This window comes from Ascaphus truei, chromosome 16 (assembly GCF_040206685.1).
Source record: "Ascaphus truei isolate aAscTru1 chromosome 16, aAscTru1.hap1, whole genome shotgun sequence".
Lineage (NCBI taxonomy): Eukaryota > Metazoa > Chordata > Amphibia > Anura > Ascaphidae > Ascaphus > Ascaphus truei.
The window spans coordinates 30,267,995-30,283,894 of record NC_134498.1 but is presented as its reverse complement, the minus strand read 5'-3'; positions in this window follow the sequence as shown (position 1 = coordinate 30,283,894).

The following is a 15,900-nucleotide window of genomic DNA, read 5'->3' as shown; positions in this document are numbered from 1 at the left end:
ATGGAACACTCTGGAGAATTAGAACATGATGTGCGAAATAGACAGGATACTGTATAATGAAGGTATATTTTGATCATCTAATTCCACACAATCCCATTTCCACGTAGTGACCTTAAATGCTGTCCGGCTATGAAATATTGCAGCTGCAATATACTGTAGGACTTAAAATGTTAATTGTCATGGCTGCATTTCTTGATTAATTGTGCACTTTTAGCTTGTAAACGGGAGAAGAAAACTATATGACATGGGGGCATTAGACAGATATATTTTTTTCCCGGTGCAAAGCGCTCCCTGACATCCCTACACCACATATTTAAGTGCTGGCCCATATACTTTATATTTAGCATCTTTAGAAGCTGTCAAACTTTGAATGAGAGGTTATATTTTATACTTACAAACAAGCTAAGTGCACTGAATTTACACGGAATAACCTCCTATCCAGAGTCTGGCAGGTTGCAAAGATGTTTATATTTGTAAAACACCACCCTTTACAGCTCCTTGCAGCCTTTGGGGAGCTACAACTACTGTAATTAAGATAATAAACTAATGAGGACAAGAATTTTCATGCTATCTTCTTCTCCATTTTCCCACTACGAATGCCAAGAGACGTGCGAACCCTTCCCACGAGGTGGTAGACCAGGCGTAAGTGACCCTTTTGTAGTCCCCAATGAAGCTGTGAATTTGCAGACGATTCGCAATTAAGTAAGTCAACGTGAAGTACAATTTCCTTTAATGCGCTAATTTGCGAAATTCTCTCAAATCTCTAGATAATCTTAGCGCCGAGGCTAAAAATAGAGCACACCAGGGTTCGCTCACTGACTGGATATTTGGCTGAACGTTCGCTAGTTTGGCAACATATTAACCCTTTCAGACTTGGGAACCGTTTCCCAGGGAATCGATTTTTTTTTTAGAAAAGCAAAAAAAAGCTTAAGATGTGACTAAAGCATTTTGGATACTTCGGCACTTTTACTCATCTTGTAACCTCAATCTTTAACGTAACCTTTATAGGGCACTTGTGGAGAAAAAGTCCGCTTTGGCGCTGGTGCTCCGATGAGTGCACGAATAAATCCCGTGAAAATATGAAACAAAGCAAATGAAAAGTGGACAGTCCTTACGTCATGTAGGCTGCAGGGCTCTGGACATTTGAAGACTTTGGTATTGTAAATATTCAAGTATATTTAAGTATCTTTTGACCAAGGTTGTACTAGCGCTGACAGTTGTGCTACATTTCCATTCTTTATAGGACACTGATTCCTAATACAGATAGAGATTATTATAAGAGTAATCAGTCAGATATATTATTTGAGTGGAAAGAAGAAATCACTCAATCCCACAGTGAAGCACCAACGGAGATGTTATGGAACAAGAGCCACATTTCTGACTCACCCCCCTCTCTCCTTTGCAGTTTCTGCCTGTCAGAGTTTATTCCCAGCTGCATGGAGTCTGCAGACACATACTGTGCCTGCGTGGCTTGCAACAATGTTGCACTCCTTGCCTGCGAGCATGACATCAGTGAGCTGCTACAGCAGTCTCTGAGATCCTCACCAGAATGGGCTAGTCTGCCCCCCCTCCTGTTTGTTCAGACATGGTCTGCCCCTAGACTTTTCCTTTGCCCACACCGCACCTCACTTCCTTTTCAACCCTGGAGACAGTGAGTAAAGAACCTTTCTCTGTTTATAACCCTTGGTGAGGCCATCTCTTTTTACCGGTTTCTAACTAATAATCACCAATACACACCATCCACAAGCATCTGTACCCTGCTACCTTTTCCCAATAAAGTGGAGGAAATATTACAGGACTTGGAGTGATTTAAAAGGGAACTGTGTTAATGCTATCGGGAGCCATTCATACCAACGTGCCCTGGCTTCAGAATAGTAAAAAGAGGACCGTGTGCCTTGGGAAATACACACAGAGGAGCTGCTACCCACAGCCTTTATGCTAAAGATACAAGCGAGCAGCTTACGTAGCAAATATATAAACAGCAGTCTCTCACCACATTGCACAAGCACGTTGCTACACAGAGCCACAAGCCTCTACACAGCAAACTACCACAGCTTTATGCAAAGACAGTGAGCAGCCTTACTTTGCTAATACTACACAAAGGAATCACACAGCAGCTACTACTCAAAGACTCTATGCTATACAGAATAGTCTCTGCACCCCAGGACAAGCAGCAGCTTCACTCTGCCAGACAGGGCAGCAAGCTTTATACAGCAAACTGCACACAGCCTTGCAACTAACAGTGCTTCTCTCACAATACCTAATTGCCTTTTTCTCTGTCTGAGTCCACCCGCTGCTCAGCCCCACAGTGAGGAGCCAACGGACATCTGTAAGTACAGCTACCCCAACGCTGCACGCTGCAGGACACCGCTCGGCATCATCTGAGACAGACGCCCATCGCTGACAGGTAAAAGACCGCACGCCACACGCACTGGCAAAGGCCTACACACACCTACAGCATGGCAGAACTCAGAGCCTCACCAGACATCACGCAGGAAAGCGATCTCTCAGACACAGAGACCGCTGCGCATCTGCAACAGGCGCAGGCAGGCGCAAGGCCTAAACGGACAGTCACACTGACACAAAAGGCCCGCGAAAAATATGAGAGCGACATTGAAGCACACCGCGAAAGGTTAGAGAAGGCCTGGGAGGACACTGGTCGTGAAATATGTAACGTTGCAAGCACTAGTGATCAGGAGAAACAAATTAGGCAAGCTATAGCCCAATTGAGGTCAAGTCACAAACGTTACCAAATGCTGTCACAAACATATCTCGCCTACCTAAAAAGAATTAACACAGAGGAAAGCCTCAGCGAACGCGACCAGCAGGAGGCAACTGACCTGGAGCGTGACGGTTTCGTGCAGACCACTATTACTGAGGCCGAAGACCAGAGAAAAGACCTTTTGCTGGAAACTGCATCGCAGCGCTAAAGCATATCCAGACACTCATCAAGGTCAGCAAGATCAGCGCAGTCTAACGCGTCCAGTGCAAGCACAAACGCTACCAAGGCACGAGCCGCCGCAGAGGCCGCACGTGCCAGGGCTGAATATAGTCGCAGAGAGGCAGCCGTAAGGACAGAAAGAGCGCGCATAGAAGAGGAGGAGCAGAATGCCACCGCCGCCGCTGCAAATGCCGCCGCTGCCGCGGCGCGTAAAAAGGCCGAATTGGACGCGGATCTAGAGGCACTAAATCAAGAGAAGGAAGCCGCCGCCGCTATAGCCCAAGCCGAAGTCCTAGAAGCAGCCGCGCAACAGGACGGCGGGGAGCAACCGTACAGACGGATTGCCTCAGAGGATCCGGCCCGACGCACTGAAGACTACGTAAGGAGCCTCTTCAGCGTAAACACCAGCGCACCATCTCAACACGGATGGAGTGACTCCACAGATACCGAAGACTCGCTAGGACCACGAGGAGAAGATGCTGCTCCGTCAATGGCACACGCTGCCTGGGATAGCCACAGCCGCAACAGTGATCCACACGCCAGAGCGCACACGGATGCACCACAACAGGCTCGTAATCCAGGTACACCCACGCGGGAGAAAACAGCCCCTCACACTGGCCAGCAGCCATCACGCGTCCACGCCAAGGAAGAGGCGACCGCACAGACCGTCCCAGCAACTACCTCAGAACGGGGCAAACGCGCCGACGTCTCAGGTCTGACAGACATAGCCAAGTACATGATCCGGCGCGACTTGGTGCACGCAGGACTCATCAGCTTCGACGACCGCCCTGAGAACTACCGGACGTGGAAGTTCACGTTCAAAGACGCAATCGACAGCTTGGACTTCTCAGCAAGGGAAGAGCTCAACCTGTTAGTTAAGTTCTTGGGGAACGTATCCAGGGAGCAAGCGCAGAGACTTCGGACGGCAAACGCACATCAACCCCAAGTAGGTCTGGACCTAGTGTGGGAAAGGCTAGAAGAGACCTATGGCAGCCCTGAAGCAGTCGAGGATTCACTCTTCAAAAGAATCGAGAGCTTCCCCAAGATCACGAGTAAAGACTACTCGAAGTTACGAGATCTTGGAGACCTGCTGCAAGAACTGGAGTTCGCAAGGAAAGACCATTCCTTAATAGGTCTCAACGCCCTAGATTCAGCTCGTGGAGTGAGACCCATCCTGGAGAAGCTACCCTTCAACCTCCAAGAAAGGTGGCTTTCACAAGGTTCCAAATACAAAAGGGAGAAGCAGGTTGTCTTCCCCCCATTCTCATTCTTCGTGAGCTTCATCTGCGAAGCGGCAAAGACAAGAAACGACCCCAGCTTCGTCTTAGGGGCGCAAACCACATCCAGCGCCAGCCACCCGAGGAACGAAAGGTCAACAGCAAGGTGCAAGGACTCCAGAACACCAATCTCGGTCCACAGGACGGACGTGCCCCCTACGACCCACGCGAGTCCCAGCCAGACGGCCGACAGGGACAAAAAACCAAGGGACCTTAACAAAGAATGTCCTATCCACAAAAAGCCGCATCCACTTAACAAGTGCTTCGGATTCAGGATGAAACCCATAGAGGAGCGAAAGAACCTACTCAGGGAATGGGGAGCCTGTTTCAAATGTTGTGCTTCCACAACTCATTTATTCAAGGACTGCAAAGAAGCTATGAAATGCACAGAGTGTGATAGCGACAGGCACATAGCCGCTCTACACCCGGAAGCTATGAAGCCCAAAGCAAGCAAAGCCCCTAACCCTCCGACAAAGCAGGGCGGGGAGGAAGAAGTGGGAGACACACCCCCCCCGACGTCAGTAGCATCCAAATGCACAGAAGTATGCGGAGAAGGAAACGACGGTAGATCTTGCTCTAAAATATGTCTGGTAGCAGTGCACCCAGAGGGACAACCCCAAAGAGCCAAACGGATGTATGCAATCATCGACGACCAGAGCAACCGATCGCTGGTCAGGTCAGAATTCTTCGATATGTTCAACATACAAGACAGTACTTCTCCTTACACTCTCAGAACGTGCGCAGGGCGAATGGAGACTACAGGGAGAAGAGTGAATGGCTACACCATATGCTCAATAGACGGCAAAGTGAGCATGCCCCTTCCCACACTCATCGAGTGCAATCACATGGCGGAAGATAGGACTGAGATCCCCACGCCAGACGTGGCGCGACACCATCCCCATCTAAAAACCATTGCCGATCATATCCCACCACTAGACGAAGATGCCCAGATCCTGCTGCTACTTGGCAGAGACATCATGAGAGCACACAAGATCCGCGAACAGCGAAATGGGGACCACAACGGCCCAAGCGCCCAAAGGCTCGATCTAGGATGGGTGGTAGTTGGAGAAGTATGCATAGACAGGATACGAGGACCCGACAACGTAGGCGCCCTACAGACGAACTTGTTGGAAAACGGTCGTATATCCCACTTCAAACCTTGTCCGAACCACTTTCAGGTCCACGAGAAGCTCGAGACCAAAAGGAACTACGGAGACGCGCCTGTGGCAAGAAAATACCCCAATGACCTAGGGAGTACAGTGTTCCAGACAACAAAGGACGACGACAAACAGGCGCCATCAATGGAAGACAAAGAATTCTTGAGGTTAATGGATAAGGAGTTCTTCAAGGACGAATTGGGCAGTTGGGTGGCCCCACTACCTTTCCGTTCGCCAAGAAGACGCCTCCCAAACAACAGAGACCATGCTATGTCTAGGCTCGCTTCGCTCCGCCGCAACCTACAAAGGAAAACGGAGACCAAGGAACACTTTGTGGCCTTCATGCAAAAAATCTTCCACAGTGGCCATGCAGAGTTGGCGCCCCCACTGAAAGAAGGCGAAGAATGCTGGTACCTCCCGTCATTTGGCGTCTACCACCCCCAGAAACCTGGCCAAATCCGAGTGGTATTCGACTCCAGTGCTCAGCATCAGGGAGTCTCCCTAAACGATGTTCTCCTCACCGGGCCGGATCTGACGAACAGTCTTCTGGGAGTGCTGATCCGTTTCCGCAAGGAACCTATCGCCGTAACCGCAGACATTCAACAGATGTTCCACTGCTTCCTTGTGCGAGAAGACAACCGTAACTACCTAAGATTCCTGTGGTACCAAGATGACGACGTAGAAAAAGAAATCACGGAGTACCGCATGAAAGTACATGTCTTCGGGAACAGCCCATCACCTGCAGTGGCAGCCTACGGCCTCAGAAGAACAGCCCAAGACGGAGAAGCAGAGTTCGGGAAAGACGCCAGGAGCTTCGTCGAAAGAGACTTCTATGTGGACGACGGATTAAAATCAGTTCCCACCGAAGAAGAAGCCGTAGATCTACTCAAGAGGACACAAAAGATGTTAGCGAAAGCCAACCTAAGGTTGCACAAAATAGCTTCCAACAGTGCCACAGTGATGAAGGCGTTCCACGCAGATGATCAAGCAAACGATCTAAAGAATTTGGATCTGGGGACCGATACGCCTCCCATACAGCGGAGCCTGGGGATAAGCTGGAATCTTAAAACAGACACCTTTACGTTCCAGGTAGCCATCGAAGAAAAACCCTTCACACGTCGCGGAGTCCTGTCCACCGTTAACAGTCTCTACGACCCGCTAGGATTCGTGGCTCCTGTCACTATACAAGGGAAGTCCCTCCTCAGAGAAATGTCCTTCGAAAAACAGGAATGGGACACCCCACTACCTCCAGAAAAACGGAAAGAGTGGGAAACGTGGAAACACTCCTTGAAGGCCCTCGAGCAACTTCAAATCCCACGCCCCTATTCACCTATATCTCTCACCGCCGCATACAGCAAAGAGCTTTGCGTGTTCTCAGATGCCTCCACCAAAGCTATAGCAGCGGTGGCCTACCTAAAAACCACGGACGTGGATGGAAGTTGCCACATCAGGTTCATCCTTGGCAAAGCTAAGCTGGCGCCACAACCTGACCATACTATACCCAGACTCGAGCTGTGTGGTGCAGTGTTAGCAGTAGAACTGGCGGAGCTTATCGAGAATGAGATGGACAGCAAACCAGATGCCGTCAAACTCTACACAGATAGCAAGGTGGTACTGGGATACATCTACAATAAGAAAAGGAGATTCTACGTATACGTAGCTAACCGTGTAGAAAGAATCAGGAAGTCAACCCAACCAGAACAATGGCGCCACGTGCCCACAGAGCAAAATCCCGCAGATCACGCCACCAGATCAGTACCCGCATCTCAACTGCAGAATACGTCGTGGCTCACAGGACCAATGTTTCTTGCGCAGCCTGCGGAAACGCTACCAACCCCAGTTGACGATTTTGAACTCGTGGATCCCGAAAAGGATACGGAGATAAGGCCCCTACAAGTATCCGTGGTACTCACCAATGTATCGCACAAAAACGCATTCGGATCACATCGATTCCAACGCTTCTCAAAGTGGACGGCCCTTCTGCGAACAGTAGCCCATCTCGGGCATATAGCCTCCTCCTTCCGCCAGACACCAGACGGTAAAACTACCGGTTGCCACGGCTGGCACATCTGCAAAGAGCTGCGCACCATAGAGGAAATTACAAAGGCTAAGGAAACTGTTCTCAGTCATGTTCAAAGGGAAACATATGCGGAAGAGATCAATTGCATTCGCGGAAAGAAGAGTGTTAACAAAAACAGTCCACTTTGGAAGTTGAATCCCTTCATCGACAACGACGGCCTCATGAGAGTAGGAGGCCGCCTCAATAAGTCCCAACTGAGCAGGGAGGAAAGCAACCCTCTTATCATCCCTGGCCGGCATCACATCGCCACTTTGTTGGTGCGCCACTACCACGAACAAGTCATGCATCAGGGACGACACTTCACCGAAGGCGCCATTAGGGCGGCGGGCAATTGGGTCGTTGGCATGAAAAGGTGCATGGCCAGTAATCTCCACAAATGTGTTAGGTGCCGAATGCTGAGAGGCAAAAGCCAAGACCAAAGGATGGCGGATCTACCTGTCGACAGACTTAATACAGAACCCCCCTTTACCTATGTAGGACTTGATGTATTTGGGCCCTGGATGGTCATCTCGCGTAGAACTAGGGGCGGACTAGCAAACAGCAAACGATGGGCGGTACTCTTCACCTGCATGAGTATGCGAGCGATACACATCGAGGTTATAGAATCTATGGATGCTTCAAGCTTCATAAATGCCCTCAGAAGGTTCTTCGCAGTCAGAGGACCAGTTAAACAAATACGCTCCGATTGTGGTACCAATTTCGTTGGAGCATGTAAGGAATTACAAATAAACACTAAGGACAATAGAGACAATAGTATCCAAAGATACCTGCGCGACCAAGAGTGCACGTGGACATTCAACCCTCCTCACTCCTCTCACATGGGCGGAGCATGGGAGCGTATGATCGGAGTGGTTAGGCGTATCTTGGATTCTATAATGCTAAAAACCGACCTGACTCGACTCACTCACGAAGTGCTAACCACATTCATGGCCGAAATATCAGCAATAGTCAATGCTAGGCCTTTAATCCCAGTGTCAACAGATCCAGAATCGCCAAGCGTTTTGACACCAGCAATGCTGCTGACCCAGAAAGTAGGGAACGTTCCCACCCCAGTCGAAGGCTTCCACTCTAAGGATATGCACAAACGACAGTGGAGACAGGTGCAGTACTTGGCCAACACATTTTGGGATCGCTGGAGACGTGAGTATCTGGTGACACTCCAAGAACGCCACAAATGGCAAACAGTGAAACCAGATATCCAAGTGGGGGATGTGGTCTTGTTGAAAGATAAACAGGTGGCAAGAAATGAATGGCCCATGGGACTTATAATCAGAACTATCCCAAGCGAAGACGAAAAGGTTCGCAAAGTGGAAGTACGAGTGGCCCAGAATGGGATCGTTAAAACCTTCTTAAGACCCATTACAGAGACTATCCTTCTAATGCCCAAATCGGACTGTGATGGAAAAAAACTGGTTACCAGTGCCGTGGACTTTTAAGAGACATTGTGGTGCGTCAAGCTAACCAAGAGCTGCGCACCCACCTGGCTTCCCTTACTGGAAGGCCTGGCCAAAGGACTTTGATGCCAGTGGTACCAGCCGGTATCACATTGCTATGGAAATATGGACCTTTGCAGTATATTGTTATGTTGTATGTATTGCACATATGTTCCACATAGCTTGCCATATAGTGGTATCTACAGATACCAGACGGGGAGTGTTATGGAACAAGAGCCACATTTCTGACTCACCCCCCTCTCTCCTTTGCAGTTTCTGCCTGTCAGAGTTTATTCCCAGCTGCATGGAGTCTGCAGACACATACTGTGCCTGCGTGGCTTGCAACAATGTTGCACTCCTTGCCTGCGAGCATGACATCAGTGAGCTGCTACAGCAGTCTCTGAGATCCTCACCAGAATGGGCTAGTCTGCCCCCCCTCCTGTTTGTTCAGACATGGTCTGCCCCTAGACTTTTCCTTTGCCCACACCGCACCTCACTTCCTTTTCAACCCTGGAGACAGTGAGTAAAGAACCTTTCTCTGTTTATAACCCTTGGTGAGGCCATCTCTTTTTACCGGTTTCTAACTAATAATCACCAATACACACCATCCACAAGCATCTGTACCCTGCTACCTTTTCCCAATAAAGTGGAGGAAATATTACAGGACTTGGAGTGATTTAAAAGGGAACTGTGTTAATGCTATCGGGAGCCATTCATACCAACGTGCCCTGGCTTCAGAATAGGAGAACATACCTAAAAATATTAGATGCAGGGATTTCCACCGGCGTTGTTTTTGTTTGTAAATGTTTTTCCTGTTTTCGTTTACTTTTCAATGAAACTCGATTCATTTGGGTTATGGATTAAAAAAAAAAAATTTTTGCGGAAACATATTAAAACTTTCAATTCTTTTACAAAAGTTTGCAGGTTTTTTCCTTTCATAACATCTAAAGTTTGCCCAGTTGATTAAAAAAAAATTTAATTCGAAAATTTGTTTCAAAGTTTCGACTCGAGAACCAAACAAACTTCGGAATTCGTGAAGTCGGATTCCCGAAGCAGCGAACCGGCCGATTTCATAACTAATAGACAGAGGAAAACTATATTTATAACTCATCTTGTCTAATATCTAAGCTCCTTTTTACTATAGTGTACTACAGCTTAACAGTAACGGGACCCAACAATAATAGAGAAACTGCTTATTAATAGATAATCTCTTTAAAAGCTTAAACTCCATTTTCAAGATTTGCCAATAAATCTTGCATATGAATTGTTTTATCACCACAGCTATTGTCCAGAGACATACAAAAAGCAATATAATTGATATAAAAGATTTTAATAGCCTGTAAAAAAAGAAAAAAGGATGTATACTTTAACTCTCGTGGTTACAAATGGGCTGTATTTGAGTTTATGTCCTTAGTGTAATCAGAAACGTTCTCAAATTCTTTTTTTCACAGATCTTTACGGTGTTTCCAGAAAACAATCTGCAGATTCTGTTTTATATGTTTTTTTCTTACTGTCGAAGTTTTATTACTGTTTGACCACTCACCTCAAATATAAAATCAGAAAAACTAAAAGAAATAAAATAATAACTGAAAAAAAGTCAAATGAAAGAAAGATATGGCGAGAAACACCTAGAGATGGGGCACCGGGCCTGATGTTCTAGCTTTGGTTGTAAATAGTGTTGGGGTTTTGGTTTTGCAATGTAAGGTTCTCGTCGAATCTGATTTCACACATGATAGCAAATTTATAACATTTATCAAGGTTCATCTTTTCATTATTCGATGAGCTACAGTACACAGTGTTAATAAAGTCTGTGATACTATACATATCCCATAGATGTGCTTTCCTAGTATATAGGGTTCATACAGTCTGTGATACATATTCCATAGATGTGCTTTCCTAGTATATAGGGTTAATAAAGTCTGTGATACATATCCCATAGATGTGATTTCCTAGTATATAGGGTTAATAATGTCTGTGATACATATCCCATAGATGTGATTTCCTAGTATATAGGGTTAATAAAGTCTGTGATATATACAGTATCCCATAGATGTGCTTTCCATATACAGTGTTAATAAAGTCTGTGATACATATCCCAAAGATGTGATTTCCTATATGAAGCAGTTTTTCTGTTTAGGATACAGTAGTATTTATTATGGTTTAACTGTCATGCTTATGTCACTATTTATTGTATTTGATGCTTTTCAGGTGAATTTGGCCATTTAGATTAACTATACTCAATATGCATGAGTTTACGTTTAACAGTAAGTGAGTTTATGTGGTTATGTGAGGGTGCTTTTTATTAAGGGATGCTAGGTCCTTAAACATGATGCGTAAATAACTATTTTAATCCTGTGTCTCCAAGCATCAATCTTTTATAAGCTTTTTGTTACCTCCCTTTGTGCAGTGGAAATGCATTAGCTGGGGGCCTTTTATGAGTCATTAAGAGAATAGTTAGGGACAAAATTACCCGCAAATTATAATAGGTTGTTTCCAATTTGTATTTTGCACTGTCTCTTTTATTCCATCTTCTGTGTATTTAAAATCTACACAAAATCTGGCTTGGTGAAAACTCATCCAGTTAACGATTTGCTTTAAGATTAAGAGTTAAGATTCTTCTTAAGGTCCATTCATTTGAACGCCCCATTTAATAAATCTGGACCTATAGATAGCACATACTCAAATAACATTCTTGCTGTGCAGTATACTGCATCATCAGGAGGTTGGGATATATCCCTCTCTAAGAGAAGAAACTATAACACATACAAATATCAATCTTCTTATCAGACAGCACTATACTTGTACCACTTACACCTTTTTATTATTTCTATTGGTATATCATAGGGTGTTTTATGGATTTAGTTAAAGATAACCAGTCCCGACATATTAGAACGGATTGAAATCTTGTGTGAATGGTTTGAGATTGAAAAATTATACTAAGATCAGCATCTTGTTTTATTTGTTGATTTGATAAGAATCCTGTGGATGTAGCCAAGAATCTCAGAGAAAATGTGTTATCAGTTTCAATGAAAAGATGAAGGGAAAAGAAACATTAAATCAATGTTCAATCACTGCATTGTGTACAGCATGCTAACAGTCAGCATCGTGACATGTGCTATTCCTTAGTTATAGGTTATTGTTGCTAATTGCACTGTGGTTGATTATAATCAGAAGTGTCCAAGATTTTTGGCAGTGAATTAAGTAAATATATTCATTTAGTGCTTGGTGATTATATGCAATGCTGAATCAGCCTAATTCAGCACATAAATGGTGCTATAAACTTGACATGGGAACTGTGTGATGCATTACCCTTTAAACTAAACATAGCTTTGTTGCAATAACATACACCCGACACAAACATAAGGTGGTGGGTAAGGCCGCAGCACCATTTATTAAACCATCATAATAACACATAACTCAAACCATTAACTAATGAAGTTAACCTCTCGACTCCCAGCCAGAGAAACATTTCATAAATAACAATGGCTCTGCCCACGAGGCAGGAACGTAAATTACCATCACAACCAAACCAACAATGTAACGGTTGCAGATACCATGCTCAGAAATAATCCCCCAACCATGTAACCATTCCTGAGACCATGCTCAGAACTAATCCCCCAACCATGTAACCATTCCTGAGACCATGCTCAGAGCTAATCTCACAACCATGTAACCCTTCCTGAGACCATGCTCAGAAATAATCCCCCAACCATGTAACCATTCCTGAGACCATGCTCAAAAATAATCCCACAACCATGTAACCATTCCTGAGACCATGCTCAGAAATAATCCCCCAACCATGTAACCATTCCTGAGACCATGCTCAAAAATAATCCCACAACCATGTAACCATTCCTGAGACAGGTGCTCAAAAATAACCCACCCACCATGTAACCCTTCCTGAGACCATGCTCAGAAATAATCCCCCAACCATGTAACCATTCCTGAGACCGTGCTCAAAAATAATCCCACAACCATGTAACCCTTCCTGAGACCATGCTCAGAAATAATCCCCCAACCATGTAACCATTCCTGAAACCGTGCTCAAAAATAATCCCACAACCATGTAACCATTCCTGAGACCATGCTCAAAAATAATCCCACAACCATGTAACCATTCCTGAGACCGTGCTCAAAAATAATCCCACAACCATGTAACCATTCCTGAGACAGGTGCTCAAAAATAACCCACCCACCATGTAACCATTCCTGAGACAGGTGCTCAGAAATAATCCCCAACATGTAACCATTCCTTAGACAGGTGCTCAGCACTAATCCCACAACCATGTAACCATTCCTGAGACCATGCTCAGAAATAATCCCACAACCATGTAACCATTCCTGAGACCATGCTCAGAAATAATCCCACAACCATGTAACCATTCCTGAGACCATGCTTAGAAATAACCCCCCTAACAATGTAACCGTTCCAGATACCATGCTCAGAAATAACCCCCAACCATGTAACTGTTCCTGAGACCATGCGCAGAATTTGTTATTTATATGATTGGCGTGTGTATTATTACTGTGAAGCGCTATGCACATTAATGGCGTTACAGTATATAAATAAAGACATACATACATTAACCCTGATCCAACATTGTGCCTAGATACATAAACCACTTTAGTTTATTTTATATATTAATATAACAATATACTGTGTATATATATATATATATATATATATATATGTAGAGGTATCAGTACCGTGTTAGCCGAGCTTCAATAATCAAAAAATAAATCGATGATACCGTTCTGTGGCTAACGAAATGCTTTTATTTGTGCGAGCTTTCGAGATACACTGATCTCTTCTTCCGGCGATGTTACAATGAATGAAGCAAGGATTACTTAAAAACAGTGTCTCTTGGAATGTTATCTGTGCTGGTCCTTCCCCCGGTGTGGATGTGTTTTATGGCTAGAAGTGTCAAAGGGTTACTGAAAGCAAGTGAAGAAAGAGTGTGTATGTGTATCAGTGTGAATAAAAATGAATGGAGAGCCCACAGTATATATATATATATATATATATGTACTGTATATGGGAAGCGCAGCGCACGCTCCGTAGTGTGTTAAAGTATGTGTGTGTATATATATATATAAAGACAGGGTATATATATATATATATATATATATATATATATATATATATATATATATATATATATATAAAGACAGGGTTGCAGACCTGTCTAAGACATGCAAATGAACATACAGTAATATTTACAGTTGCTATATATATATATATATATATATATATATATATATATATATATATATATGTACTGTGTATGGGAAGCAACACATCCTCCTGTGAGACAGTGGAAAAAGAGTCAAGGAAGGCAGGAGGAGAGTTAGGAAGAGGTGTAGGATGGGAGGAAGAAACAGAGGGGATGTTCTGACGTATGGATTTCACCTTTTCCTTAAAATAGTCAGCAAAGTCCTGAGCGGAGATGGAAGAAGGAGAGGCAGCTGAGGGTGGTTTGAGTAGAGTATCAAAGACAGAGAACAGTCGGCGTGGGTTAGACTTGTGCATGTTGATTAGTGAAGAAAAGTAGGCTTGTTTAGCTTGCGAGAGGGCAGAGTTGAAACAGGATAGCATAAATTTGTAGTGAAGGAAGTCTGCGAGAGTGTGAGACTTCCTCCAGAGGCATTCAGAGGAACGAGTGGAGGAACGCAGCATGCGTGTGTGGGAATTTAACCAGGGTCTAGGGTTAAAAGGGCGAGTGTGGCAGAGAGAAAGCGGGGCATGTAGATCAAGAGACAAGGACAAGACAGAGTTGTAGTTCCTGACCAGGTTGTCAGGGTCTGTAGCAGAGCTTAGAGAGGAGAGGGAGGAGCGTAACGTGGACTCAAAGTCAGGTAAGTGAATAGAGTGCAGGTTTCTGCAGAACCGGGGGGTAGATGGAGGTGGAGAAGGGGAGAAGCGAGATAGAGAGAATGAGATGAGGTGATGGTCAGAGAGAGGAAAAGGGGAAATGGAGAAATCAGAGAGAGAGAAGTTTTTAATGAAAACCAGGTCTAAGTAGTGGCCATCCTTGTGGGTGCTGGCTGCAGTCCACTGTTGAAGGCCAAAAGAAGAGGTTAGAGAAAGAAAGCGGGAAGCCCAAGGGAGAGAGGGGTCATCAATGTGGCAATTGAAGTCCCCAAGGAGAAGAACAGGGGAGTCTGAGGAGAGAAAGAAAGAGAGCCAGGATTCAAAGTCAGAGAGAAAGGCAGAGGGGGGATGAGTAGAGGTAGGTGGGCGATAGATGACAGCCACGTGGACAGGGAGAGGAGAGAAGATCTGGAGAGTGTGAACCTCAAAGGAGGGAAAAGCAAGAGAGGGGGGAATAGGAAGAGTTCGGTAACGTAAAGTACAGGATAAACAATATCTTAAGCAAACACAATAAGTACAGTATGCAAAAAATATATATTTATTTGGCTGTCTATGTATGGAACCTCATATATCCAGTTTAGAACTTAATAATGCCCATGGGACAAAAACAAGCATAGGGAACCTGCAGTATATAATACATGTATCATATGTTTAACATCCAATACCTAATTCAATCAAAGTGAACAATTTATTTATTTGTAAAATATTTTACCAGGAAGTAATACATTGAGAGTTACCTCTCGTTTTCAAGTATGTCCTGGGCATAGGAGTTAAAATGACAAATAATACATGGTTACAAATACAGTTACATAAGTGAACAGGGTACACATTATATACAAGACATTGCATGCATACGTAAAGATAATATATATTATGGGCGTATGTAACAGTTACAGACCAGATTAAAATGTGAGACAACTTTGATTTTGAAAGAACTTAGACTGGTGGTGGATGTGAGAGTCTCCGGTAAGTTGTTCCAGTTTTGGGGTGCACGGTAAGAGAAGGAGGAGAGGCCAGATACTTTGTTGAGCCTTGGGACCATGAACAGTTTTTTTTGAGTCAGATCTCAGATGATATGTGCTGCATGTGGTGGGGTGAGGAGCTTGTTCAGATAGATGGGTAGCTTGGCCAGAAAGTATT